Genomic DNA, 27746 nt, shown 5'->3' with positions numbered 1-27746 from the left:
TAATGCTATAGAACAATGAGCACTGAGTGCATGTGTTTGCAGCAAATGGAGTAGTCGTGGTCTAGGGAGTGCTCCTCTTTTCATTCTTTGAATGTCCTTCAAATTAAAATAGTGATTCGCATGAATAATACAGCTTTCTCATCTCTCTCTCTCTCTCTCTCTCTCTCTCTCTCTTACAAATTCATCCATTTTTATACACACTCAGGGCAGGAACTGAGAGCTGCTGAGTGTGTACAGGCCATCTTTTAAAGTGGGAAGTGTGTGTGTCTGTGTTATAGTGATTGAATAAGGAAAGGAGGTCACCAAACAATGACGATGGGATTTGGAAGATCTGAAGGACTTAGATTATTTCAGTCCCAACAGGAAATTGAGAGCAATGATCCCATGCGTGTAAGTGTTTTTATGCTTTTATTTTCATCTATTTACGAGGTTAAAAGGTTTTTAGTAGGCTTGAGTGTTTGAGAAAATTATTGCTGTGTACTGTAAGTGTGCTAGAAAAAGAGTGTTAAGAATGACTAGCAACTGACCACTGAGGTTGACTAGTTCATCTAGAATTTTTTTAATTTAAAGTCCGCGTGAACTGGAAGTTTGCAAACGACTTTTCTCCAGTGTTGTGACGTATTTATTGAACAGATGGCAGGGTTTTACTTTAGCGCTCCTCTCCATCTCTGCTCAGAGCAGACTAACGGTTTGAGGGAACTTAAGCGTTTTCAACCCAAACTGTCAAACTGACATCATCAGAAAAGGAACGCCATTCCAATGCGGAAGTAACTTTTCAGACTTTGATTAAAGATTACCACGGCAAACTATTTTTTTCTGTGTATTAACTTGCACAGATTAATTGTTCACCACAAGACTAGTAATATGCGCTAACAAAGTAAATAGGTTCAATTTTGATTTCATGTCGACTTTAACTCTTTTGCATTGTTTTATAGGGAATGACTGAAGTATTTTAATTGAGTATTTTTTTGTGTATTTTAAGAGCCAGACTTACTAAACATGGCAAATTAGCATGAGAGCAATTCCAAAAAAAAAAAGAGTGGAACGTTCTGTGCGTGAAGTTAAAGAACATAGACGCAGCCGGATCATTTCCATAATAACCAACGCTATCTACCAAGAGCAAAGTAGCATCTGGTTTAAGACTGGGCGCTAAATAATGGCAAATACCCGTAAATTGACTAGCGCAAACTTTAGAAAATCACCTTGCATGATTTATTTAAATATTCTCCTCTCATACATTTTTGTTTGTCTGATAGGAAGACTCCTACAAATGCATATCCAATAAGGTCAGCCGCAAAAATAACCCTGTCCACTCCTTTTCAGCTGCAATTTTTGCTTTTCAGGATTTTATTTTTGTAAATCCTGACAGCAAAAAGAGGGTTTGCTATGGCACAAGCTGTTAGGAAATCTGGCCCTAAGAGTTTTAAGGAATTTTTAAGGGAATAAAAAAAGAATCAACCTCACTATTCGACTAGTAGGTTTTCAGTAATCTAATGGTAATCTAATTTCTTCTCAGTGATTCTGGTTTATTCATGGAATAAAGGAATACATATACAAAATTCATTGCCAAATTATGATGTTTGTACAGACTTTTACTTTCCATAGTCTTTTTTTAAAGGTAGCGTACTGCAGTCAAATAATTGTAACACAACATATAATCTACAATACTAATCCAAAAAAAAGAAGAAGTGTGGTAACATTTAATTTATTTATTTTTTATAAAATACTACTGATAAAACTCTTTAATGTGCATACTTTGTCATATGAACAAGCAGTCAATGACTGTGTAACAATAATATCTCAATGTTTGAATTATTAAAAAGAACCAACTCATTGTTCGCAGGTTGGACACTGGTACCTCTATATTTATGATTCACTAAAAAGAAAAAATCATTCTATAATTCGACTATACTGGTCTGTTTGTTTTCAAGATACTATGTCTCGTTAAAAAAACACACTGAACATGTTTTTCGAGGCATCCTGTGTGAACGCCAAAGAAATTTATTGGTTCTGAGTCTGGTAGACCCTAATTATACGGCGTTTCTTAAAAACTGCCTTGTCGTTCAGACAACCCACCAACTAGTCGGTTTTGAAAATATGCTGTTTTGCACATCCTTATGTGTGTGTGTAATGTGTGAGGTCTTTCATGTAAGCCCACGCTTACATGTTCAGAGCATGCTATGAGTCACAGTGTGTGATGTCAAGTGCTTCAAGCAAAAGTCAGAACAAAAATAGTGATGATGATGTCATCAAACACAGCTTTCTCACCATGATGTTTCTAACCGTCCCATGAACCATAGCAGCATGACAAGACAAACATAGCCCCGGCAATCCATGGCGTTGTCAAAATCCTCTTATGCATAACATCTTCAGCACCATATTAGAAGAAGACTACATTTTCTTTTAAAATTAGCATTTTTATCAAGCTATTTAGGTTCAGTAATTTCACTTTAATGACAATTAATAGGTAATTTGCTTTGCCATTAAAGTGAAATAACTGAACATATACATACAAGCTTGATAAAAAGATAATTCTAGAAGAAAATTTCAGATTTCAGGCACTTAGAGGCTTTTGCATCTGAGGTCTTCATATATTCAAATATGTATTTTTATAACCCCATGTTCTGTCTGCATTGCATGAATCATTGACCATTTGTCTGTATTAAACACATACTGACCAGTTTGCTCTTATTGTGACTTAATAAAACACTAATTCCAATTAATATAAGCAATTTATGCGACTTTAATAAGCTGAATAACACATGATTCAATTACATAAACTCGGTGAAGACTGAACAGGCTGTAGAGGCCATAGAGATGTAGTAGAGAGACACACCTGTGGGAAGTTAGATTCTGTGGCATAGATTTGCATGAATGGTAAATTTGCTTGTAAAATTTGTTCATTATCTTCATGCTTCCTTTAATGCGTTGTCGTTTTGCACAGTGAAACCGTTGTGAGAAATGACTCATGCATTATGCCCTTGCCCACAGCTTAAGAGACCATAGTTATTCCGTTTTGCATGCAACGCAAGTAGAGCTATAGATTTTAATGCAATTATATCTCAGTGCATTTAAGCATTTTTGCCCAGTTAAACATTAGGCAAGTGTTTTATCAGTTTGTGCATCCATCGAAACCCACAGCCAAAGATAAGTTAATGGCGTTATAAATCAAAAGTACCAAGCATTTCTACAACTGTTTTACATGCAAGTCTCCTTCCAAGTGTAGATCAGCATGACATTAATGTTAAATCCTTATGTCTAGCGGTCTCTCAGACTGCCCTCAGGTCTGCTGTAGTGACAGGTTCAGGGAGAGTAAAGCAGCCTCTGAGATAAAGCAGCTCTGTGATTGATTGATGATCACCCTGAAGTTTGATTGCTCCTTGGATCGATTGCTCCTGGCTGTGTTGGCACCATTCATTGTTGAAGTCAATGGCATGATTTTTTTTTCTTGATAAGTAATGAATGGCACAGGAAACTTTAACCTCCAGTTGTTTCCTATTTCAGTTTTTGGACAATGTGAGCTATTTCAAGAGTGAAAAAATAGCTCAAAGTGTTTAGCTTAGCAATGGGTGCTTTTTGTCCGATGCGGTCTTGATTGGTGTGGGGTATTTTTTTCTCTCTAAACATTTATTGTTCATTCACTGCTAAACAATTTAAGCCAGGCATTTGCTCCCTGTGGGGATTTACCTTATAGTGTGGCGACAATTTAAAGGGATAGTGCACCCAAAAAGGAAAATTCTGTCATCATTTATTACCCTCATGTCATTCCAATCCTGCACAAATTTCTTTCTTTCTTTCTTTCTTTCTTTCTTTCTTTCTTTCTTTCTTTCTTTCTTTCTTTCTTTCTTTCTTTCTTTCTTTCTTTCTTTCTTTCTTTCTTTCTTTCTTTCTTTCTTTCTTTCTTTCTTTCTTTCTTTCTTTCATTGAATTGCACTTAAAATTTCCATCTATTTACTTAATGTCTGCTTTCTAGCTTTCTTCGAAAACTAAAGGAGATATTGTGATATCTTTTCCATACAATAAAAGTAAACGGGGAGCAGGGTGACCATTGTGTATATTCAAATACAGCATATGAAAACTTGACGTTAATGATGTAAAATGCCACAATGTACCAGGTTTGACTATGTAAATAAGATGTGCTCCACTGAAGTGAGATCCTTATCGGTCTTTAGAGCTCAGCTCTTGTCACCATTCACTTTTTATTGTAAAAACAGTGTGAAAATTTTCCGCAATTTCTTCTTTTGTGTTCTACGGGAAAAAAGTTGTATGAGTTTGGAACAACCTCAAAGCGAGTTTTTTTTGGATCCTGTGAATGTAAATTTTTTTGAATTATCTTAAAGTCTTAAATTATCTTAAAGTAACTGAACTAGTGACAGATCTTTTCGTATTATATTGTGAAATACGTATGACTATTAAAATTACAGGGTCAAACAAAATGTAAAAAATGAATACATTTAATACATAACATCTATTACATGCATTTACAAAATAGATGGGGTGAATTTCATGTCGGCGTTAGAACAATTTTCAAGCGGTCAAAGTTCAAACCATCTTCAATCTGTCAAATGTCTCTATTTTGAGCACTTGAAATGTGATTAGAATCACAGACACGTTTAAAAAGAGGGCATGTGAACTTTAGGATTGATGTGAGCCTGGTGAGTGACAGTGGGTGGTATATAAAGTGCTGTTGTTAATTTAAACATCACTAAGCAGTGGATTTGGCTGTCCTTAGAGGCCAGCTTACTGGGAGGTACCAACTCTGTCTGTCATATTCCTTCTCTCTCTCTCTTTGTCTCTCTCTCTCTCATGCTCTCTATGTTTTTTTTTCTCTTTCTGGTAGCCATCTGTTATCCTTGTGTTTGAATCTTAAATAACTGCTGCTCTACTGGAATATTCCCCACATGGATAAAGCCTCCTGCATAGTTTTATACATAGAGGGGAGGGAAAAAAAGAGAGAGTGAGAGAGAGCGTCCATTACATTGTTTTATTGAGCCACAGAGAAATAGAAAAGAGGAATCTACTGGGCTGAGAGATTCATCCTCATCCAGCTTTTTGCCTAATTAGCCATTAAACCAGTGAATGAGAAATATTCTCTTCCAGTGTGTGTGCCCCTGTTCCCTCCTATGATATGTTGTTTTTGGCCTCCATTAAGAGTTCATCGTCATCGCTCACATTTATAGTACTGTGTTATATTGCTCGTGGGAACTGAGATTCCAGCGAAGAGATTAGTATGTTTTTGGGTCAAACACACTAGTGAGGGTCTGCCATCAAAACCTGTATTTCTGTGACCTCCTGTTAAAAAGGTCAAGTTTGATTTGTATAAGAGTATCCAACTTTTTTTTTTAACCTAGCTAAAACACACATGGAAATGTACTTTTGTAATAATGTTAATTTCACATGGTTTTGAAAAACATTTATACCATTTTTAAGGAATTTGGCGTCCATAAGTGTTCTTTGTTTACGTCAGTTCAAAGTTGCAAAAATTTACATTTCATCAGAAATTATTAAGTAAAAATATATATATATTTCATAATCGCACTCCCAATAAGCCAACTCCCGATTTCGGTTTAATTTCGATTAAATCGTGCAGCCCTACCAAAATATTCCAAAAACGGTCGTTGCTGATTACGTCGTTCGGAGCCGTTCAATCGCAAACACAGCTGTCAGTCATGACCCTGGCAAGCAATTTTACGTTTAAAAGATGTCTAATAGCCGTCCAAACACAGCCCTGACGTCTAGGCTTAAAGAAGGCAACAATTTTATAGACGTCTAACAATAACCCAAGAAAAGATGCACAGGTTACGCATAGAACATGTCAAAGAAATGAAACCAAACACCTTCTAATCTGTTGACTTTGCTTACATGATGGAATATCATACATCTCACAAGTTATTTAGGCAAAAACGACATGAAACCAAATTCAAGGTTATTTTGGCTAGAAGTGGGTTACTCATAGCCGGACTATATCGGGTCTATAGTTAACCTAGATGGTAAAAATGATGGCTATTGCTGGGACGTCACATCCCGTTTTTATAGCATCAAAAAACAAACTAAAACCAAACTTATTAGAAGCCAGCCACCAGGGGGAGATCAAAATGTTTTCAGTACATGAGTGGCACACTTGGACTATGTGCAGTGCATTGAAGGTCAGGTATTATGTGTGACATAATGAAGCAGTGAAATCGAGGTGTCTTGGCCTTATCGTCGCGGTTACACACAGCTGACTGGTTACCAATGGACCAACACCCCCATTAGTTCTGCCGTGTCAGGAGTATACGTGTGTGAATTAGGGGTGGGCGATATGGCAAAAATATCATATCACGATTTTTTTCAGGAAAATCACGATTCACGATTTTATCACGATTCCTTTTCATGTTGGTTTTACTATTTTGCAAGTGACTGAGCATCACAGCCAAACTAATGTCCCTATTTTAAAAACAAAGCCTTAGGTAACAAAAGTGCCAAAGTGGCGAAGATAAAACATATTTGTCATTGTCTTTGTTATTAAAAATTAAGAACAAAGATACACATACACAACTTAATATACAAATTAAATAAACAGTGCTTTTTTCAGCTACAGGTGTATTTAACAGCATTGAAGAAAGTAATTAAATGAACAAATATGAAAATAAAACACAACATCGACTTCACTGTATACATTTTACATTGATTCTTATTAAAGCGACTATTAAAGTTCTTAGTCAAGAGTGAGTGAGATGCTCTTTGTATTTTGTTGTTTTATTAACAGGGATAGTTCTCCCAAAAATTTAAATTCTCTCAAGCCGCTTTAAACCCGAATAAGTCTCCCTCTTCTGTTGAAAATAAAAGTTATTTGGAGGAATGTGGGTAAACAAACAGTTGATGTACCCCAGTGACTTCCATAATAGTTTTTTCCTACTATGGAAGTCAATGGGGACCAGTAACCGCCCGGTTAGCCACACTCCTCAAAATATCTTCTTTTGTGTTCAGCACAAGAAACAAATTAATACAGGTTTGGAACAACATTAGAGAGAGTAAATAATGACAGAATTTTTATTTTTGGGTAACTGTCCCTTTAAGGACAAGCGGCAGCATGTTTACTGTTAGGGCTACTGTCACTTTAAGATCTGCGCGCAACGAGTCTACACGCATTTGACAAGGCAGATTTTTTCTTCATTTTTTCTATTGTTCTTTCACTTTAGACATAACCAACTTTGTTTATGTAAACCTTGTGTGTATTTGACAGTATTAGCGCAATAAGACTCGAAAGATAACTTAGTTCAGTAACGGGCGCTGTTAGACAGGCTTTTAGTGCATGCGTGCGTCGGGTGTTTGCACTCAGAAAAGCGCCCGTTAGAACAGCGCATCAGCAGCAAATTACATGTTTAACCGGCAAGGCTTTAAAGCACATGCAAATAATTAATTTTTATGAACTACAGTGTCCCGTTCCTCTGCATTGCATGTGGATATACGTCGCGCTGTACAGTATGTTGAGACGGAGGCGCCAGAAATGCAAACTGATAAAATGGACGATCCTACGATATTTCTTCAAAAGCAGATCGTGGAGACATTTTAATCGTCCACGATCAAAAATCGTAATATCGCACACCCCTAGTGTGAATATGTGTCACGTTTATGCTGTTTCCAGGATATGACTCTTTAATTTTACGCATGAGGGAACTGGATGCACCGCGCTGTAGCGTATATCATGAACACACACGGACACACGACAAGTAACATTAACTTATATCCTGTGGCTGACACAGTTCAGCCTGATTTATTTAAGTCTGGCTCAGGTTTAGTCTCTCTGTGGCAAGTAACTCAGGTTGATATGTAGAGCTCATTCTGTTGGGATTATTGCAAAGCTCCTAAAGAACAGTTTCCAAATAGCAGATTCCCAGATCAAGTGCTTTTTTTCCAACGGTGTCCATTTTGGATCCAAAAGGAGACGCAATAATTTTCTCCCCTTATGATCCTGTAGTGCTTGTCTTCATCTCTATATTATGTCTCGCTCTCACGGCTGTCGTTCCTCCTCTCCTTTTCTCTCCTCTTCTCTCTTCTCGGACAAAGCACAGTTTTTCTCCTCCGCAATCTCTTCTTGTTATTGCCTCAAGCTGCTGTAGCATTTTGCTCTCTCTCAATCTCTCTCTCTCGCTCTCTCTCTCTCTCTCTCTCTCTCTCTCTCTCTCTATCTCTCTATCTCTCTTTCTGTGCGCATTGAGCCATGTCCATGATGCTCATTGCCTCCAGTCCCATAATACATCCAATTACAGAGGGAAATAGAGAGTTAGAAACAGAGCGAGAAATATGACCACCCATTGAGAGAGAGAGAGAGAGCTGCGAGAGGATAGATGGATGGGAATAGGACATATTCTGTGTTATTTTGTCAGAATGAGGGCTTGAATATCAGAAACTGGGTGAAAGGGATGTTTGGGTGGCAGCGATGCAATTCACCTTGTAATGGTGGAGCATGATAATGATGATCTCTACTGTCTACATGCGTGCATATAAGAACAACCACACACACTCGTTTTTTTTCATGCTGCCAGCTTGAGCTTTAAGGGAAAAAATATATGAATAATGGACATGGATGAGTGACAGAAAAAGAAAAAATATAATGAGTGATAACGCTATGAGCAGAAAGACCACATGTTTATGCGAAACACAATTTTTTGTAAGAACGGCATTCGAGAAGTGGAGTCTTATTCATCACTGTCTTCTGAACACATGCGCACAGACGCCCGCATTTTAAACCCATTACACACTGAAAGATGGCATTAAACAAAAGCTCTGTGGATTGTTATAAAGCCGAATTGCTCTTCAGATATCTCTCTCTCTCTCTCTCTGTGTGTGTGTGTGTGTGTGTAATAACCGAGTTGGCTCTAAAGACTATTGAACGAGCAACAAATGGATGTCTTCCTAAGTGACCGGGAAAGGTAGTTGTGCGGTTATGTGAAGTGCTCTAAAAAAACCTTGAATCAGCATCCGCCCACGTTCAGCGCAGTGTTTTACAATGACATGACCCGCAGGCTTTCATGTTTCCACGTTTCCTCCCTGTGGGGTGGTGAAGGGATAATAGTTAAAGATCAGGGCTGGTAACAAAAGATTGGAGGTTCAATCCTGGGAATTAGTGACACAGGAAAGTAAAGTTAGAGAGATCGCAGACCTGCTCTATTAGCGCAGTGCCCTTGAGCGAGACACTTCACACTGGACCGCTCAAGGGAGAATGGCTCTGCAATTAGTGCCCTGCTAAAACGACATATTTCCACAATCGACTGGTCTGTTGCCTGAATGACTGGGAAGCCCTGTATAATAATTAGGCTGGTTTAAGTTTCAACTGACCCAGATCTAATGTATTTCTTCGGGAGCATTTATATAAGATGCATTCCTATGTTTAAAAACAGTTGGAAAAGGTGCAAAATGTAGAGTCTGTAGAAGTCTGACTATTTTTAACAAAGACAAGAGCTGCGTTTCGATTCACAGGGTCAGTGTTCGCAGTGCTCTCTGCTCTCTACTCCCTGAGCACGGGTTATCATCAGTTGAAGTTGTGATGTAAAGAACGGTTGTTGATTGGATGGAAGCAGATCTGAATGCAAGCTTGCAGTCTATTGGTTTAAGCTGACAAAATGTGACCCTGGACCACAAAACCAGTATAATGAAAATGAACCAGAAACGAGAAGCTGAATAAATAAGCTTTCCGTTGATGTATGGTTTGTTAGGATAGGACAATATTTGGCCGAGATACAACTATTTGAAAATCTGGAATCTGAGGATGCAAAACAATCTAAATATTGAGAAATAGCCTTTAAAGTTGTCCATTTATGTTGGCGATTGTGCTTCATCCACTCACAATAAATACATCTTTGATATATTTAAGGTAGGAAATTTACAAAATATCTTCATGGATCATGATCTTTACTTAATATCTTAATGGTTTTTGGCATAATAGAAAAGTCGATAATTTTGACCCATACAATTGTTGGCTATTGCCACAAATATACCCGTGCGACTTATGACTGGTTTTGTGGCTCGGAAAGTATTAGCAAAAAAGGTTTTGATTTCAAAAGAGGAGTCTGTTTTTTGCTCATTAAAACAAGTAGTCCTGCCCTAAACTCACGCTGTTGTTTGTACCAATAATTGATATGTTTTGAAAAGGTCTCCGAACTGCAGTGTTTACACCCTTTGGGGAAACCAACCTACAAGTCATTTTTCTCAGAGTTTTCGCTGCACATTGCAAACTTGCATTGGGGATAGTTTTGTTTTGTTTTTGACAGCAAAACAATACAAACTTCCCAGATATTAAAAGTTTGAAATAACAACAATATCTTTTTTTTTACAGGAATTAAATTAAATTCTCAGGTGTTAAAATATTTTATTAGAAACAGGATCAAATATTTGATTGATGGGATAATTGTATAATGCAAACTTTTTATTTTTACCATGTTACCTAAAAAAGTGCTTTAAATAAACTGGTTTTATTCAAGTCCAAAATATTATTTTTAAAGTGTCTGAAAAATCCTGATTATATTTAGGTTACACTTGAGTATTACAATGAGTATTTGTTAATGGTTAGATCAGCTCGGAATGAGTTAATAGCGGCATGTTACCATTTTTACAGTGTATGGTACTGATGCGTGTATCATTTGACATTTGAATTACATAACTTGCTGTTTGCCATGCTGTCAAACAGTGGAAACTGAGTAAATGTTTCAGAGTGAGCAAATGGCATTCGAAAGGCAGGATGCATCTTTCACTATTAAAAGAGTGGCAGGTGTTTCCAGCTTCTCCGTACACACACATACACACTCACGCGGCTGTCAGGACCTCTGTCTTCACAGGCCACTGAGCTAAATGCTAAAGTAGTCCTATTGTGTTCCATTAGTCGTCTCTGCCAGGGGTGCAGAAGCCTTTGTGCCCAAAACAATACACACACACACACACACACACACACACACACACACACACACACACACACACACACACACACACACACACACCGCCAAAACAATGAGGCTGCCTTTCCTTTGAGACACAAAAAGTGGAGACAGACTTTAGTAAGCACAAATGTGTTTTCTCATGACTGAGTTGCAGTGTTTAATTGTATAATCATTTTAAATATCCACTTGTGCACTAACACTTCATACTTGGGTAATTCTCTTCCTTTTCTCCAACTCTCTGAGGTTTTCAGTCGTTGATAAGCGAAGCCCCACAGAATTGTACTTGAGCTCTCCAAGACAAACATCCATTCTGACACGGAGTACATAAAGTCAAGTTCACACTTAAACACACAAACGTACACACACACACCCTGCTGAGGGACTATGAGAGTATTTGCTGTTAGTAGCAGGGCTCTTGGGTAGAGCTGCATTTGGACTTGTTTAATTCCAGGAGGGAGCGACACACTATTAACAATAACGGCTCACCAACTGAAAAACAACCTGATTAGAGACGAACAGAGGGAGTATGTAAAACATATAGAGCTCATTCGATAACAAAAGCTCTAGCTCTAGCTCTAGCTCTAGCTCCATAATGCCATTTGTAAGCACCATATGCTGTTTTATACTCCGCTATTTGTTCCATATGCTCAACCACACCCTTCTATACATTGCAGATTTTCTTGCAGGTTTCGACTCATATTTAAAGTATGTCTTTGTTAAGTGCTAGGCTGGTGATTGTGTGTGTGTGTGTGTGTGTGTGTGTGTTGGATGCATAATTTAGCGCAGCATTGGGCTCTGTCTGCACACTCAAACAGCGGCAGCATTGAATATTTCATCACACGGATGCTGCTTTTGCTCTAACTGTCTTTGAGCCGTGTATGTGTGAGGGTGAGTGGCGCACAGATGCTGCCCAGCTTTTGACACTGTACAGCCCGACTTGCAGGAAGAGCAAAGCAGTGTTATATTTACACTCCTGAAAGGATGTTTTCCTTCTTTTTCTTTCTTTCTCTCTCACCCTATCAACTGCCTCTTTTTATGGCATGTTTTACTGAAAACTGAGCCTGAATTGAAAATGTATACACATTCATCAATAAATTCATCTATTTTTAAAATGCATGTTATTGATGTTTTTTAATCCTCTTCAACAGTGTCCCCGCATACTCGCATTCATCTGCCTACGTTGTTAAGTGTGAAGCCCACATCTAAATATCCAATCGACAACCAATGGAGAGAACCAAGTCGTTGCCTTTTTTCGATTATCCGTTACACTCGGATGTAGGTCACAATATGGAAGAAAAGATCTGCCTTCAGTGTCATTGCGACTTTAAGCCCAAACTTCGCTTTTTATGGGTACATTAGGGTATGCGTTCAGTGCGCATGACAAATTTCCTCATCAGCATAGTTTTTTTGCACTAATTAGTTTGTCCACAAGGTGGCAACAACGTGGATTGTTTTATAGTCGAAAAACAAGCAAAAAAAGATGGAACAGCAGCAAACTACTGGAGACGGCAACAACAACTCATGCCTGTGTTGGCGAGCGCTTCTTTAGTTAAGAGATACCCGCAGCTCTAGTTTAAAGATTACAAAGACATTGGGTCACTTATGATTGTGTAGATTTTCGTATTTCTGCTAAATTCACAACACGTGCATACAGATGAGTTTGTTCTTAAAGGGATAGTTCACCCAAAAATGTAAATTCTTTCATCATTTACAAACCCTCATGTTGTTCCAAACCTGTTTGAATTTCTTTCCTCTGTTGAAAACAAAAGAAGATATTTTGAAGAATGTCAGTAACCAAACAGCTTGGGGGCACCATTGACTTCCATAGTATTTTTTTCCTACTATGGAAGTCAGTGAGGACCAGAAACTGTTTTGTTACCCATATTCTTCTTTTGTGTTCAACAGAGGAAAGAAATTCATGCAGGTACAACATGAGGGTGAGTAAATGATGAGGTGCGGGAGGTTAGACATTTGCATAAAACACACCCAAACAATATAAGGGCCCAACCTTTACTTTAGAGCCTTTCTTCACTCTCAGCTGTAAATGTTAAAAGGCTACGTGTTCGGCTGTACACATACGAAACTGAAGTATCTTTTGGGCTTGAGGCAGCTGCAATTGCTGAATCGCAGGCCTGTCTGTCAGGCAGTGCTGGTGTACCTGTATGAAGGCACCTTGCAAAGCCATCTTATCTTCATGTCTAATGATCTACAACAGATTCTAGTGAGCTTTAACGATAACCAAGCAAATATTTAGTGATGATGCTCATTTCTAGATAAAAGTTGAAATGTAAGTTGAAATAAATTGACATTTATAGTAGGGGTCATGTTTAACTGTTAATACCCCTCAAAATCCCCTTTTCTCATATAATTTTTGGTCTAGTAATTTGAATGCTGTATTCGAAAGGAGATGCAAAGAAATGACGCATTGATGGGTGTTAGATTTTTTTAGAGTCACTTGTTTGCTTTAAAAAGTCTTTTAAAATGTCAATGACGTCATACACATCGTACGACCAGAGATACTGCTTTACGGCAATCCTTCAGTCGATTTGGTGCTTTCGCGCTCTGCACTTTCTTTTCTCTCGAGGCATCGACAACACAGCTGACACAGGTAAACACACGTGCTAGAACAGTTTTTGGTCCCGCTTCGGATGCCACGATGCCATCAAGCGGTATCTCTGGTCGTAATCAGTCCTTCACTGACCAATCAGCGTTCATTAGCAGAATGCTAGCGTGTTATGAGCAACAACAACTCAACCTGTAAGAAATCGAAAGGACATAAGTACTCGTTCATTCAACTTTCGAACTATAACCCATGTTGAACTTGTAAAACCTACAATCAAATCTGAGGTTTCTCAACGGCAATCGGGTGAAAGAGACAAATTTAGCCGTCTAGCTCCATAGACTCCCATTCATTTTGCACTAATGGGCGACCGCCCCCAGTGGAACTCTGGTGGAACTACAACCAAAATTCGGTACAATATAACTGAATAGGGAGTGGCCAGGCTCTCCGTAGATGGGCTCTGGCGAGGGTTTAAACTTTTAATCGTGGTGAACAATGATTTTACATATTTAGTTTTCTCCTGTATTAGCGTAGGTTTATAAGTGATAGCACTATGCTATGTTATATTATAATTTTTTAATTCTTTAATATATTGTACAGCCTTAGAAAACGTTCTGATAAAGTGGCTCATGGATTCTCGTCTGTGGAATGCGCCACTTCCGGTATTTTAATGGTTAATGGGCATGGGTAAATGCAATCGAGATTTTTTTTCTAATTTAATCAAGGAAACGTGACAGCCCTGCAAATATCTTTACCATGGTTCAAAACGCAATGCATACAGTAGCATATTTAAAATGTCATTAGTATCAAATCAGGCAGATGTTTTGGTGGTGGTCAAATTATTAACGACGTTAAACACGTTTAAAGGAACACTTCACCCATTTGCATTAGACTTTGTATCTTTAGAAACCCAGTCACATTTTCGAATGGTCATGGTTTATTCCCTTATTTTCCCCTGAGATGGGAGAAATAAGGATTTAAGTGTTCCACTTCCTGCTTTTTATGACGCAAAAATCGTCAATTTGCGTCATAAAAAGCAGGAAGTCAAATTTCTTTGAATAAGGGTAAGACTACAAACACTAGCTCATCATTTATCCAGTAGAAGGCGCTGTTCCGCATGTTTTCAACCCGCCCATAGAGGGATCTCACTCACAGAATGTAGGCTACATCAAAGAGTATAGAAGTACCAAGAGGCGAAACTCAATAGAACGTTCCATTGCAACAAACGCACCCATTTTGGACTGAACGCAACACAGCTGTCATAGAATTGAACGATACCGGTTCCAATTTAAAAGCTGTTAAGGGAACTAAATAGTTGTTTTTATTTTTTAATATCTCTATAGCAGACATCTAAAGTCTCCCGGAAGTTCCGGGAGTCTCCCGCATAGTGATAGCGGCTTCTTGATGCCCGCAAATTAGCTGAAATCTCCCGGAGCGAGCGAGCGAGCAAGAGCGCGCAGCTCCAGACCGTGTTGCGCACACGGCAGAAAGGGTGAGGGAGCGAGCGACCTTGCGTGTGTTATTCAACTTTTGCCATGAAAACACTCTGCTTTTATGTTCTGCTTTTTTATTTTTAGAAATTTGAATGGTCAATATGGATATTGCAATTTTGTAAATAGTCTGGAAAGTGGAAACATTTTTTTTTCATATTATCCAGGTCTGGAAATGATTCAAATCAAATTCCATACTTTTCCAAACATATTTGTTGCTCAAGAAACATTTCTGATTATCAATATTATGCTTAATATTTTTGTGGAATCTGTGATTTGAACAATGGAAAGTTCAAAAGAACAGAATTTATTTAAAATCGAAATTATATAAATATAAATAAAACATTTAAAATAGGATTACTGCCACCAAAACTTTTGAACGGTAGTGTATATCTGTATAATAATATATGATCGAAATATCTAATAAATGAACCACTTCCAATCATAAATAATAATAACCAATTTTCTTATATTAATCGGTTATAATAATTTATTTAACTTATTAAACTATTTAACAATAATCTGGCAAATGTCTCCTTTGGAATATATACCTATGGTTGGTATTGTTTTAAAGCATTCTTGAATTACAACCATTTAAATTTGGATAGTGATTTTCATGTCTATGCGAAAAAAAGGGGGTGGAGACAGTTAATTTAGTGGTAACAATGAATTAATAAAGCGGTCATTTGCCAGGTTAGGGGTTCATATATCTATGAAAATATGCGATTTAAAAAGCCCATGTCGAGTCTTGACTAAATTTCGACCAAACACATAGCGTTATAGTAAACTGTTACTGCGGTTATAGGATAGCTTACATTAACGTTACAGCACCTGTTATCGTTGACGTTAGCTCACTTTAAAGTTAATAAAAACCTTTTCTACTTTACCTCTCTGGATCTTTGGGGAATCTATGAAATGCTAGTTGATTGGTTGTACACTGGTAGTTGATGGCAGAACACTGTTTTCTTTGTTTCCAATTATTTCCAGACATAATGCTGTTAATGCTGTATAGTTGTGCTAACGGTAAAGCCGTTGATTCAGTCCAAAATGGCGGCAGCGCGACCGCAGCGCCATCTAGCGATTGTTGTCAAAACTGCAACGGAGTTTCGCCTCTTGGTACTTCTATACTCTTTGGCTACATAGTGTCAGCCATTCTTTATTTGGAAGCTAAGCTAAAAGTTTCTTATTCTGTGGAGAAAGCTGAGTAGTAGCGGTGACCATCCTCTTTTTCCCGGACATGTCCGGCCGTCGAGATCGTCCAAAATGTCCAGGATTCGGCTTTTGCTTTCTGCAGTCGCATTCATAGTTTACATGCACACCTTTTGTTTCAATCTAACTGAATTCATTCCGATCGGTGAATCTGAATGTAGTGTTTACATGAACGCTAAACAAGTGATCGTTTGATGTGCGTTTTAACATTGCTAGGAAAATTCCCGCTCCTCCGTGAGAGATACGAGACCGGTGCGTCTCACAGGCGCCGGCGCCACTCATCAGTAATCACGCCACCGGGCTCGCATCGTTCTCCGCGGCCGTCAGTCTCGTTCCTGCTCGTCACAGTAAACATGAGGAATGGCGACTGAAGAACGCAAAAGCCGAATCCTGGACATTTTGGGCGACATCAAAATACTGGGCATACTCACGGAGACTCACTAGTAGCCTAGCATAGCCTTGTTGTTTACTGCGATCTCTTACCGGTAGGTAGGCGTGGCCTCCTAGGGCAGCGAAGCAAGTGCATTCTGGGAGTTGTTGTCTTTCATCCCCATAAGCCAAAAATACATTTTCTGGCTTTTCTCAGTCTAGAAGGCTCCAAATTCAAAAATAATTTCACATTTCTTCTACATAAATGACCCATTTTAAATACACATTCATCTTTCCAGAGGTGAAGTGTTCCTTTAATTAATCTCACCCATTAACTTCAATAACCAAAAATATAATGTTTCACGTTTGTGAACATTCATGAAAGTGATGAACGGTATTGCATGTTGTATTTTCCTGGGCATAGTTGTCCATCAATTATGATCATTTGCAGTCAGCCACAAAAGCCCTGTCCCAAATGGCACCCTAAGCACTTGCGGTCTTCCTCTGAGTCCACACTTGCGTGACGTAACGCTGCTTATGTCGGGAAGAAGTCTGCTGCGGAGCTCGTATCAGTGCGGGCTCGGCAAAAGTGCGCATCGAGGGTGCAAATCGACCGCAAAAGGGGGGAGCTCACGAGCGCCCTTCTGAGACCTAAAATGACAAATGGGACACCCTATGGTCTCACAGACATAACGGACACGCGCACGCGGCAGCCATTGTAAAACCACAAGACCTAAAGTGCATATGAAGTGTGCCATTTGGGACAGGGCCAAACATGAGGTGGGGCTGGCTGCATATCATCATAATTGATGGACAACTATGCCCAGGAAAAGTCAACATGACGTGGGGGCGGGTCGTATGCAGGAATGGTGTGTCCGTCTCTCTCTCTCTCTGTCATACAGTGTGAATTTAGGCCCAGCATAAAATATTAGTGAACTGGAGAGGAAAACATGTAAATATTTCACCACTTTACCCAAATCCACAATAGTGAATATTCATCTTGAATAATTAATGAAATGCCATTAATTATCTGCTCCGTCATGCTGAATCAGGATGAGCATATTGAGCGCTTTTATTATTGCATAATTAGATTGCTAGATCACACGTTGGCAGAAAATATACATGGTGGTGACCCTAATATCATCATTTAGATCATTTCTGGTCAATGTTGGTATTATGGTAATAGTGTACTTGGATAAGTTGTACTGAATGATTCATATATTGTAAAATCATTGTGTTACTAAGCATATGTTTTGTGTATTTAAAAAAATATATATCTTAAGAGTGATCTTACAATAGATACATTTTCAATTTGTGAATAAACATCTGCTGAATGTTGTTTTAACATCAGGGAACGTGACAAATAACAAAATGGTTTAAAATGACATCTGCCAGACAACATCACACACATTGGGCCTATTCATAAAGCACGATTAGAGCACATTTTTGTGTAAATTGTTTGTGTATTCATGAATGATTTACATCTAATTCACTTTGCTCATGTTGAATAAGGCCCATTGAATGTAACAAGCAACAGAGATCTCTTTCTGAAGGAGGCTTTTATTATGGCAAAAAGCAGTCTATACTACCGTAACCTTTGGCCATGTTTGCAAACTTTAATCTACTTTAGCTTTGAAATACCGTCTGAAGCCTTTCAAAACCCGAAGCTATGCTATTCCTTTAGTTTATCCATGATGCTACTGTATAAGCCCCTGCGTCTCTGTACACTCTACTCTGTTAGCCATAGGCTGAAGTAGTGTTGTTTAGCCTGTAGCTGACTCTGGATGAATGTAGAGTGACAGGACCGTGCCAGTGCCCCACTCTGCCCACTGAAGTGCCCAGCAGACAGCAAATCAGGACAAAGCATTTTAACATTGAGTTCGTAAATTTGAGAGTTTTACTATCAGATAGAAAAGAAGGACAAATCATCTAGCATTTTTTCCCCGACTGGAAATTTGTGGACATTTTCAGTGTTTTGTTGGCTGAATGATAATCATTTATCAGACGTATTGTGTTCAATAATATTCTGTGGCGAAATTACATTATAAACATTTTAAATGACATTGTGGTGGAATTATGTTTAATTTCATAACCAAATGACATTTAAAAAATGACACTATAGTGGAAATTGTGTAATTTTATAAACATTTTATGTATCTGAAATATGATTATTTCATAATTTGATGAAATGAAAGACAGCAACAATATTGTTTTCAGAATTTAAATGATTGTTTGTTGTCTTCAAATTTGTACAAATCACATGTCCCATATTTCATGCTGACACTTTTGTCGGCATCTTAGTACACTACCTTTGGATTTAAGAGATGAAATAGTTTTCACACAGTAAATATTGAAATAGTTTATGATTATTACCCTTGGTTTTTTGGTTATCATAGTGCAGTTTTAATAATTTAAGGTACAGTCTGTTTTTTTTTGCAAGTCTGGTTTTGGAACAAGGGTCAAACAATTTGGTTTTGACATAAAAGGCATTTGAAAACAAACAATAACTAAATTTGGTAACACTTTATTTTACAGTGTCCTTGATACATATGTTACATGTATACTTACCATAGTATTATAACAGTAAATTATGCATAATTACGTGGAACTGACCCTCCACCGAACCCTAATCCTACCCTAACCCTATAGTAAGTACATGTTGTTCATTAATAATACACAGTACTTAAATATATAATTATAGTGTAACCATACATTTTTTAAGGCACCTTTAAAAAAAGTAAAATGTAACGACTCTTAGTTTTAATAAAAATGAAGCTCTGCAAGAAAAGCACTTATCGTTGAAAAAAAAAACCCATAGATAATGTCACAAAAATGTCTACTAAGTGTCATTCTAACAGAACATTTTAGAGTTATATTGCAGATGAGAAAATGCGACAAAAAAAGACATCCTCCAATTAAATACACACTTGCAATAACATTTGCAATTAGGAATGAATTGAAAGCCTCATTTTCATTCACATTTAAAGTAAATAAAGTGGCTCATCTCACTAAATTGGAATAAAACTGGATGTCATGTTACAGTAGTTTAATTACAGTTTTTAAAGACAAAAAGGGTCACACTTTAGATTAGGGTACTCTTCTCACTATTAACTAACTATTAACCATGACTTTTGCCTCAATTAACTCCTAATTACTGCTTATTAATTAATAGTTAGTAAGGTAGTTGTTAAGTTGAGGTATTGGGTAGGATTAAGTGATGTAGAATATGATCATGCAGAATACGGCATTAATATGTGCTTTAGAAATACTAATAAACAGCTAAAATCCTAGTAATATGCATGCTAATAAGCATTTAGTTACTAGTGATATATGCATATTATAATCTAGTGATATTATGCATATATCCATGCAAGAGTGTACGCTTGTATTTTTATGTACACACGTTTTATCAGTGCACAGTCTTTTATCTGTGATTTGGTTTGTTATTTTATGCATTTGTGCATATGTGTGTAATCAGAAACTGTAAGAATCTGTGATGAATATGGCTTTTGAATGTTTGTTTGTGTGTGTGTGTGTGTGTGTGACAGAGTGCGAGAGAGCACAGTGCTTTAGAAGTAGATTGTGGGACATAATAAAAGATAAATCAGAGAGACTCATATTGGCAGTATGAAGAGTGAGCTAGAGACAGACACAGAATCTATTATGAGCAAAGGCTAGAGGAACTCAACCCAGCGCTCTCAGTCTGCGCGTGTATGTGTGTGTGTGTGTGTGCCTTTGAGATTAATAGTGATTTCAGCATGCTGAATTCTGAATTATTGAAACATGGGGAAAATGAATAAAGATTTATGACTCTTTGAGGCTCAGAAAGAGTTTCATAAACATGCCCTCTATCAGAGCAAAAAGTCACCCGCATCATCATTATAAATCAAAAACTCCCTTTAAAGCTTTTCTGCCCTTTAGTGAGAGCGAGAGAGCATAGGCGGAGTTTAGGGCGAGGCCAGCTGGAATCTGATTGGCCCATTTAATGCCCCTGTGCTGACATATCGGCAATGGGATGCCAAACCAGAGAGGCTCTGGCCGAAACTACACTATCCAGCTGAACGACCTCGACCGTGCAGGCCAATTTGAACTTTCCTGCGTGAACTACAAATCCTGTGAACGCGTGGCAGACGTGAACCGCACAACACCTTCAAATCCTCCTTAGAATTCTCAAAGTCAAACAGCAAAGGTGTTTAGTTGAAAGAGTCTTTTAAACTTCAGAAGTTGCTCCAGTTGCTGAAGGGCATTCTGAAACAGTTTCAGTCTAAAACAACACACAAAAAAGTGGACATACAATGATATTAGAATTCTGGTCAATTGTGATAAGTTGATAATTATTTTTATTGGTAATTGAATTATGATAAATTACCCATATTCAAATTCCATAGTATTTTGTCAAAAATAAATGAAAGATAAAACACACAAAATATTTTTAATGTTTGAATTTCTGCAGGTAAATATTATTTATATTTTATTAATAATATTTTAATGTGCAGTGTGAAAGTGGATAGTCATTTCGTTAATTGCTTTACATTACATTTTAGAAGTCATTCAATTATATGTAAATGTAAAAATAGAGGATGAGCAAGCACAAATAAATATCCAATTTCAGTCAATACTGATAAATGAAAATGTACATTATATAGCACAGATATATTGTGCATACCTATACAAAATCAGCCGATTCAATCTATAGTTACATAATTGTAACATGTTTGTATGCTGGAGCATTAATTTTTATGTTGTGTCTTAAAGAGTTAGTTCACCCCAAAATAAAAATGTTGCCAGCATTTACTCACCTCATGTCGTTGCAAACCCATAGGAATTTTGTTCATCTTCGAAACACAATTGAACACTCGCAAAAACCAATGAAGTTTTTTCACGAGTGTCGAGCCATATTTGTGTTGAGTCTAAATTAAATCTGTCTCTTCTGAAGACTTGGGATTAAACCGCTCAATTCATACAGTATGGATTACATTAATGATGTTTTGATTAACTTTTTGAAGCTTGAACATTTTTTGGTTGTGGACTTTCAATGAACAGTAAAAAATGTGAAAATATTTGAAAAATTTGTATGTATATTACCAAATGTCCATCAACCACATTGAATGAAAACTTAGTTATTTGCTCTTTCATTGTAAGGAGGAAAGTAAAAAAGGGGTCAGTTGTTTTTTTCCTTCTCTACGTGCCACCAAAATACATTAGGAAGAATGTGAGGCATAAAAATAGGAGAGATGGGAAGAGATAGAGTGATTGAAATAGGAAGAGACACAGGGAGGAATGGGGAGAGCGAGATGGTGGGGGGTTACATGGTCGTGTCTTTCTAATTGTGTGTCATTACTGTGAGACTCCCTGATTTGAGGGTTCAGGCAGACTCTCATTTAGAGAGAGAGAAAGAAAGAAAGAGAGAGAGAGAGAGAGAGAGAGAGGTTGCTGCTCTCATTACTGGACACACAGAGCTGCAGGGGTTGATGGTAGCTCGTAAGGTCATGCCATGCCAGACATAAATTGCCAGAACGAGACTGTGGCATGCAAGCATCTATGTGCCATAATTTGTTGCCAAACTCCACCATGTACCACGTCCCGCAGGACAATCAAGTCAAAAATTGCCATATGGCATTATAGATTATCAGAGGGAGAGTGAGAGTGACAGCAAGCGTGTGTGTTGGGGGAGGGATTGGATATCAGCTCGTAAAGTAACGCAGTCTACCCCACTCTTAGAGTAAGTTAAGTTCATGGCTGCAGGAAATGAACTTGGAAATTTGCTGACTTTACTTGTCACTCTCTATCAAACATGGATTCAGACACTTCACTTGAAACTGCCTGATCGGCATTGCATTAGATGACAGCACATCACACCAAGTGGCGTTCATTTTAAAGAGAGACAAGCCCAAGCGTATTTTAGATTCAAAACATGTTTGTTAGCTTTCAAAGAGGTTGTTCATGAGAAAATGATGTCCATGATCTTTAGAAATAAAAGAGATTCTCATCTATAAAAACATACTGAAACATTCATGACTCTAAACTTCCTGATTCTAAAATCCTTTTTATTGAAACTAAGCTGGAAAAATGCCTGACGTCACAGAGATGTATACTTTAACGCGTGGTCGCCCACATTTACACGCCAACGCCACACTGTAAAAAATAATTCCGTAAAAAAACGGATAATGTACTGGCAGAAAATTACCAGGACATTTTCCGTTAAATTACAGACAGTTCCTTCACCTCTAAAACGGAAAATTCTGTATATTAACAGTACATTTTTTGTACTATTAACGGATAATCCTTATACAGAAATTTCTATATTTATAGAAATTTTATAGCATATATTTTGGTAGCAAATAATTCAAGAACCATATATACAAATTGAACATGGTTTATTTTTGTACAAATATTCATGTTAACATTCTTAAATGCATTCAATGAGTAAAGATATACATATAAATATATATGACAAATTAAACAATGTACAAAGACCCATTAAAAAGTGTTTGTATTGTGGAATAAGTTTAGACATTAAACAAACAAGAGACAGAATTAAAAAAAGAAAACATGAGCAGGTACTTGCACAATATTGGTGTTGCACCAAATAGCTCAAAAAATTCTTTAAAAAAAAAAAACTTAATTAACTGTGAAAGTCAAGATTCAAAACATTTTCAAATGCAATACAATACAATACAATACAGAAAGAAACAAACAAAAACAAATGGAATACGAATACAGGTCTGCTGCTTTTATCATTAAAAATATCTTCAGACTTAGTCAATAGTAGAGTGAAATGTTAGTGTTAATGCCATTTTTCTGTAAGAGAACACCATATTCCTTAGTGTTAGTTCACCCAAAAATGTAAATTGTCATTAATTACTCACGCTCATGTTGTTCCACACCCCACAAGACTTCCATTCGTCTCCATAACAAAAATTAAGATCCTTTTGAGGAAATCTGAGATATTTCTGTCCCTCCATTGACATCTTACGCAACTACCAATTTCAAGGTTCAGAAAGGTATACAGACATAAATGTAATCCATGTGACTCCAGTGGTTTAACCTCAAATTTATGAAGCGGCACAAATGTTTTGTGTGAAGAAAAAAAGAAAACATTTTCTCACACAATATAGATCGCTGACACGCGATCACAAGAGCGCCACAATGCATGCGTGCTGCTGACCCAGCAGGGCGAGAACACAAGCACTGAGATGCTCATGTGAATGTATCAAAATATTGTGACAAAAGACAATTTGTTTTGTTTTTCCACACACAAAGCATTTGCATCGCTTTTTTGGGGGGGTTAAACCAATGAAAATACATAGAATACACCGTTTTCTAACTACACGCAACACACGATAAAAGGTATATTTTCCATGTCAATCAGAGTTTTTGTCCTTACCAGTGACACGTGACGATTCTATTTTAGAAACGGTTTCTATTTTTCTGCGACATTGCAGCTGGAACACTACACAAAAAAAAAAAAACTGTCAACTCATTGTGAACAAACAAGTGTATTCTATGACAAAGATTGTTTCAGTCACTCAGTTGTTTAAATGGTGTAATATTTATTAATTTGATTATGCACTTATCAATTTCATTGTGACAGCGGTGCAACCTGTCCACACACTGTTCTGATTGGCTATGGTTTTTAACTGTTTTTGTCGCTTTAAATGGTCACGACGCATTTCGCTTTACATGGTCACGACGGATTTGGTGTGGACAGAAAAACAGCTTGTTGCTAAAATCTTATCGCATCGCATTTGGTTAGGACACCGTGTTACTTTAATGATGTCTTTACTACCTTTCTGGAGCTTGAAAGTGGTAGTTGCGTAAGCTGTCAACAGAGGAAGAGAAAGCGCTCAGATTTCATTAAAAAAATCTTAATTTTTGTTCTGAAAATGAACTAAAGTCTTGCAGGGTTGGAACATCAGGAAGGTGAGTAATAAATGACATTATTTTAATTTTGGAGTGAACAACTTGCGTGAAAAACTTTCCTTCTTCGGTATGTTCAGTTAAAGGTCCATTTTGAGATTTGACAAAAGCTTAAAGGGATAGTTCACTTTGAAATTCAATTTTGGTAAGTTTTAGCTTACCTGAAGTGCATCCAAGATGTAGGTGTCTTTGTCTCCGCAGAAGTTTCAATTTTGATATTTTTAGGTCAAACCGTTCATGTCTGTCAGTCATATAATGCAGGTATATAGGCACTGTCTCCAAAAGCATGCAGCGATGTCTCTAATAGCATGCAGAGAAAAGTCCAAATAAAAAAATTCCCCATCGTAAGTGTACATTGATGGCCTAAGACACGAAACAAGCGATTTGTGTGATAAAACGAACAGTATTTATATTGTTTTTATCTCTTTTACACAACCACGTCCAACTGATCTGTTTACTTGGTCTGCGCAAGCGCCGTAGAGCGCCGGGAGGCTCCGGAAGTGATCTCTCGTGCGTGTACGTCACTCATTGTTTACTCCAGAACCTATGCACAGAACAGAGATTGTAGGTAGGAAGGCTAATAGAAATGGTACTAGTTTGTGCTTATCTGGGATGTTTAAACGGATGTTAAAAAAAAAAAAATACATTTACGTAAGCTCGCGCGAACTCATCCGGGAGAACACTTCGGAGCATTCCGGCGCTTTACAGCGCTTGCGCAGACTAAGTAAACAGATCAGATGGACTTGGTTGTGTAAAAGAGATCAAAACGATATAAATACTGTTAGTTTTTTCACACAGACCGCTTGTTTCGTGTCTTAGGCCATCAATGTACACTTACGATGGGGCATTTTTTAATTTGGACTTTTCTCTGCATGCTTTTGGAGACAGTGCCTATAGACCTGCAATATATGACTGACAGACAAGAACGGTTTGACCTAAAAATATCAAAATTGAAACTACTGCGGAGACAAAGAAACCTACATCTTGGATGCACTTCAGGTAAGCTAAAACACACAAATTTAATTTCAAAGTGAACTATCCCTTTAAACTTTACATGGATTTTCAGTTGTTCATACAGGAACTTCAGCAGTCTTGGAGAAATGTGTAGACGTTTGGTTTCCTTCATCTCAGCCTTTTCGACCTTCATTCAGGATTTCTGCACAGGAAAGTTGCATATGAAAAAAAAAAAATGTTTTTAGCTACACACGAAATTAAATGAAGGAAATTAAACTACAAAGTATCATGCAGACCAGGTTGAGGTTAAAAAACAATCGTACAGTATTTTACGTTCGTTAAATTATCAACTGCCATCCCTAATTCTTTCAAATTCAAAAACTGTATTAAATGCTAAGACTTCTGTTTCTAATGGACTCCAATTGCATGTTATGTTAGCTTGTCTGCTCAACTATACCTTATATGTTTCATTATTTTCAATTATATAAACAGTAACACAACAACATGCTCTATAAATAATTTCATTAAAAATGTGTTGCTTACCTTTATGAACTCCAGGATAAGTGCATTTTGTAGCTCACTGCCTCAATAGGGTAGGAGATGTGGTCAATAATAACTTATTGAATGACAGCAATCCTGAAAGCCCATCACCTTAAACAAATAAGATATTACAAAATGAAAAACATTACAAGACCACTTCAGAAAACCGCTCCAAAAACAGTTGATTAAATCTTCCTTTTACAATGTTTTTCTACTGACCTATAAGCATAAAAATCTTTGAAGGGGGTATTCAGCAACCAACTTTTTCTATAAACATTTTTCCTCAGACTTTAAATTTAAATGCGTTTTGCCAATATTGAGTACTCAATGATTAATAATTAAAAAATACAAATAAAACAAAATACAAACCCATAAGGAGCATGCAGGGTGGTGCTTGGGATGCACAGTAACTTACATCAGGAAAGTCCTGTCAATAGATAAGAAAACAACAGAAACTATGAAACAAACTATAATAAAGTATAATAGCAGTCATGTTAAATGTAAATTAATCTTTCAAGGTCATTATTAGGGGTTTAAAGTCATATAATATGTGTCGTGTGTGTATAATGTCTGTGTCGTCTAAAACAAAAACAAGACAATAAAAAGTCTAACGTAAACACAACATTAACGTAAGTTACCTCATTTGGCAGAAAATGTGGTGTTTTCCTTGATCCAGCTGTACTGCATCTTCACACACAGTCTTCACGTAGTATCTTCAAGCCTTTTAACGTTAAATAAAGTCTTAAATGGCCTTTCCTTTTCTCGACGAATCATCTGGTAGCTTTCGTTTGAAGCCATTACACTGCTCCAAAAACACGAGTAACGTTACTGCACTTTATCCTGGTTAATGGGTGCGCTCGGCACAAAATAAACCGCATCACCGACCAAATAAAAGCCAATAAACCAGTTACAACGAGGACACTATAACACATACAACCAGGGGAACTTCCACGAGTGTGAAATAAATATTTCAATGTGTGACGATAAGCATAAAATGATAAACGCGACGGCTCCGACATTCATTTGACTAACAAGCCGGATGGCAACTAAATAACGTTACGTAAACAGCTTATTTGACATTTAGCTAAATATAATTTTCGGTTTTTACCACAGAAGTGTCAGAATAACTTCCACACATCCGAAATCCGACTTTAAAAAGCAACTTTGGCCGCGGTCATCTGCGTGTGTAATGGCGCTTGCGTCTCAAACTTTTCGCGCCGATCAGGTTCTAGTTCCCACAATGCAACGCGTAATTCAAAATACGGGTAAAAGTCCTGTAAAAGACAAATACGGAAAATTCCTTCAAATTAATATGGTACATTGTACCGTAATTTTACGGAATTTTTTTACAGTGCACCTATTCAGTGTTCAGGCACTTGATCAGCCAAGTCATGGTGAGGTGATGAAGTAGAATAGATACTATTGTTCTTAACAGCTGCAAAGTATGAGAGTGAAATGAAGGAATGTTGGTCAAACCTGACTGTGTATATTAGGGATGGGTCATGATGGTCTAATCATCCAAAAACCTACTAGTCGACTGGTTTAGTTCTTGTTTTGGTTTTGATATTTTTAGCAGCAGTGCTTTAATTGTGTACCACAGTGTGCTGAGCTTTTTAGGAATGCCCTAGCGATAGTAATATATGCCAATAATTATTTAAAAATTATATCAGATGACATAACTTATAAATGTTCACACTCAGTATATTCTTTTGAAGTTTCAAACTGAGTGGCTGAAGTTTGTCATCTCTAAAAAATAACGACGTTGGATTATGTTTTATAATTCATATC

General features: G+C 37.3%; 1 protein-coding gene and 1 long non-coding RNA gene across 3 annotated transcripts in view; one reads left to right on the top strand and one right to left on the bottom strand.

The window, feature by feature from the left end:
• Window positions 1–27746, top strand: part of adgrl3.1 (adhesion G protein-coupled receptor L3.1) — a 115559-nt gene that overhangs the window by 3662 nt on the left and 84151 nt on the right. The gene's annotated exons all lie outside the window — the stretch shown is intronic.
• Window positions 25460–27199, bottom strand: LOC307000283. Its single transcript, XR_013798008.1, has 4 exons — window positions 26597–27199; window positions 26328–26385; window positions 25962–26069; window positions 25460–25620 (listed from the first exon to the last, which is right to left on the bottom strand). It is a non-coding gene; the product is annotated as an uncharacterized lncRNA (long non-coding RNA).

This window comes from Phoxinus phoxinus (genome assembly GCF_949152265.1).
Source record: "Phoxinus phoxinus genome assembly, chromosome: 6".
NCBI lineage: Eukaryota > Metazoa > Chordata > Actinopteri > Cypriniformes > Leuciscidae > Phoxinus > Phoxinus phoxinus.
This window is presented reverse-complemented; position numbering and strand designations above follow the sequence as displayed.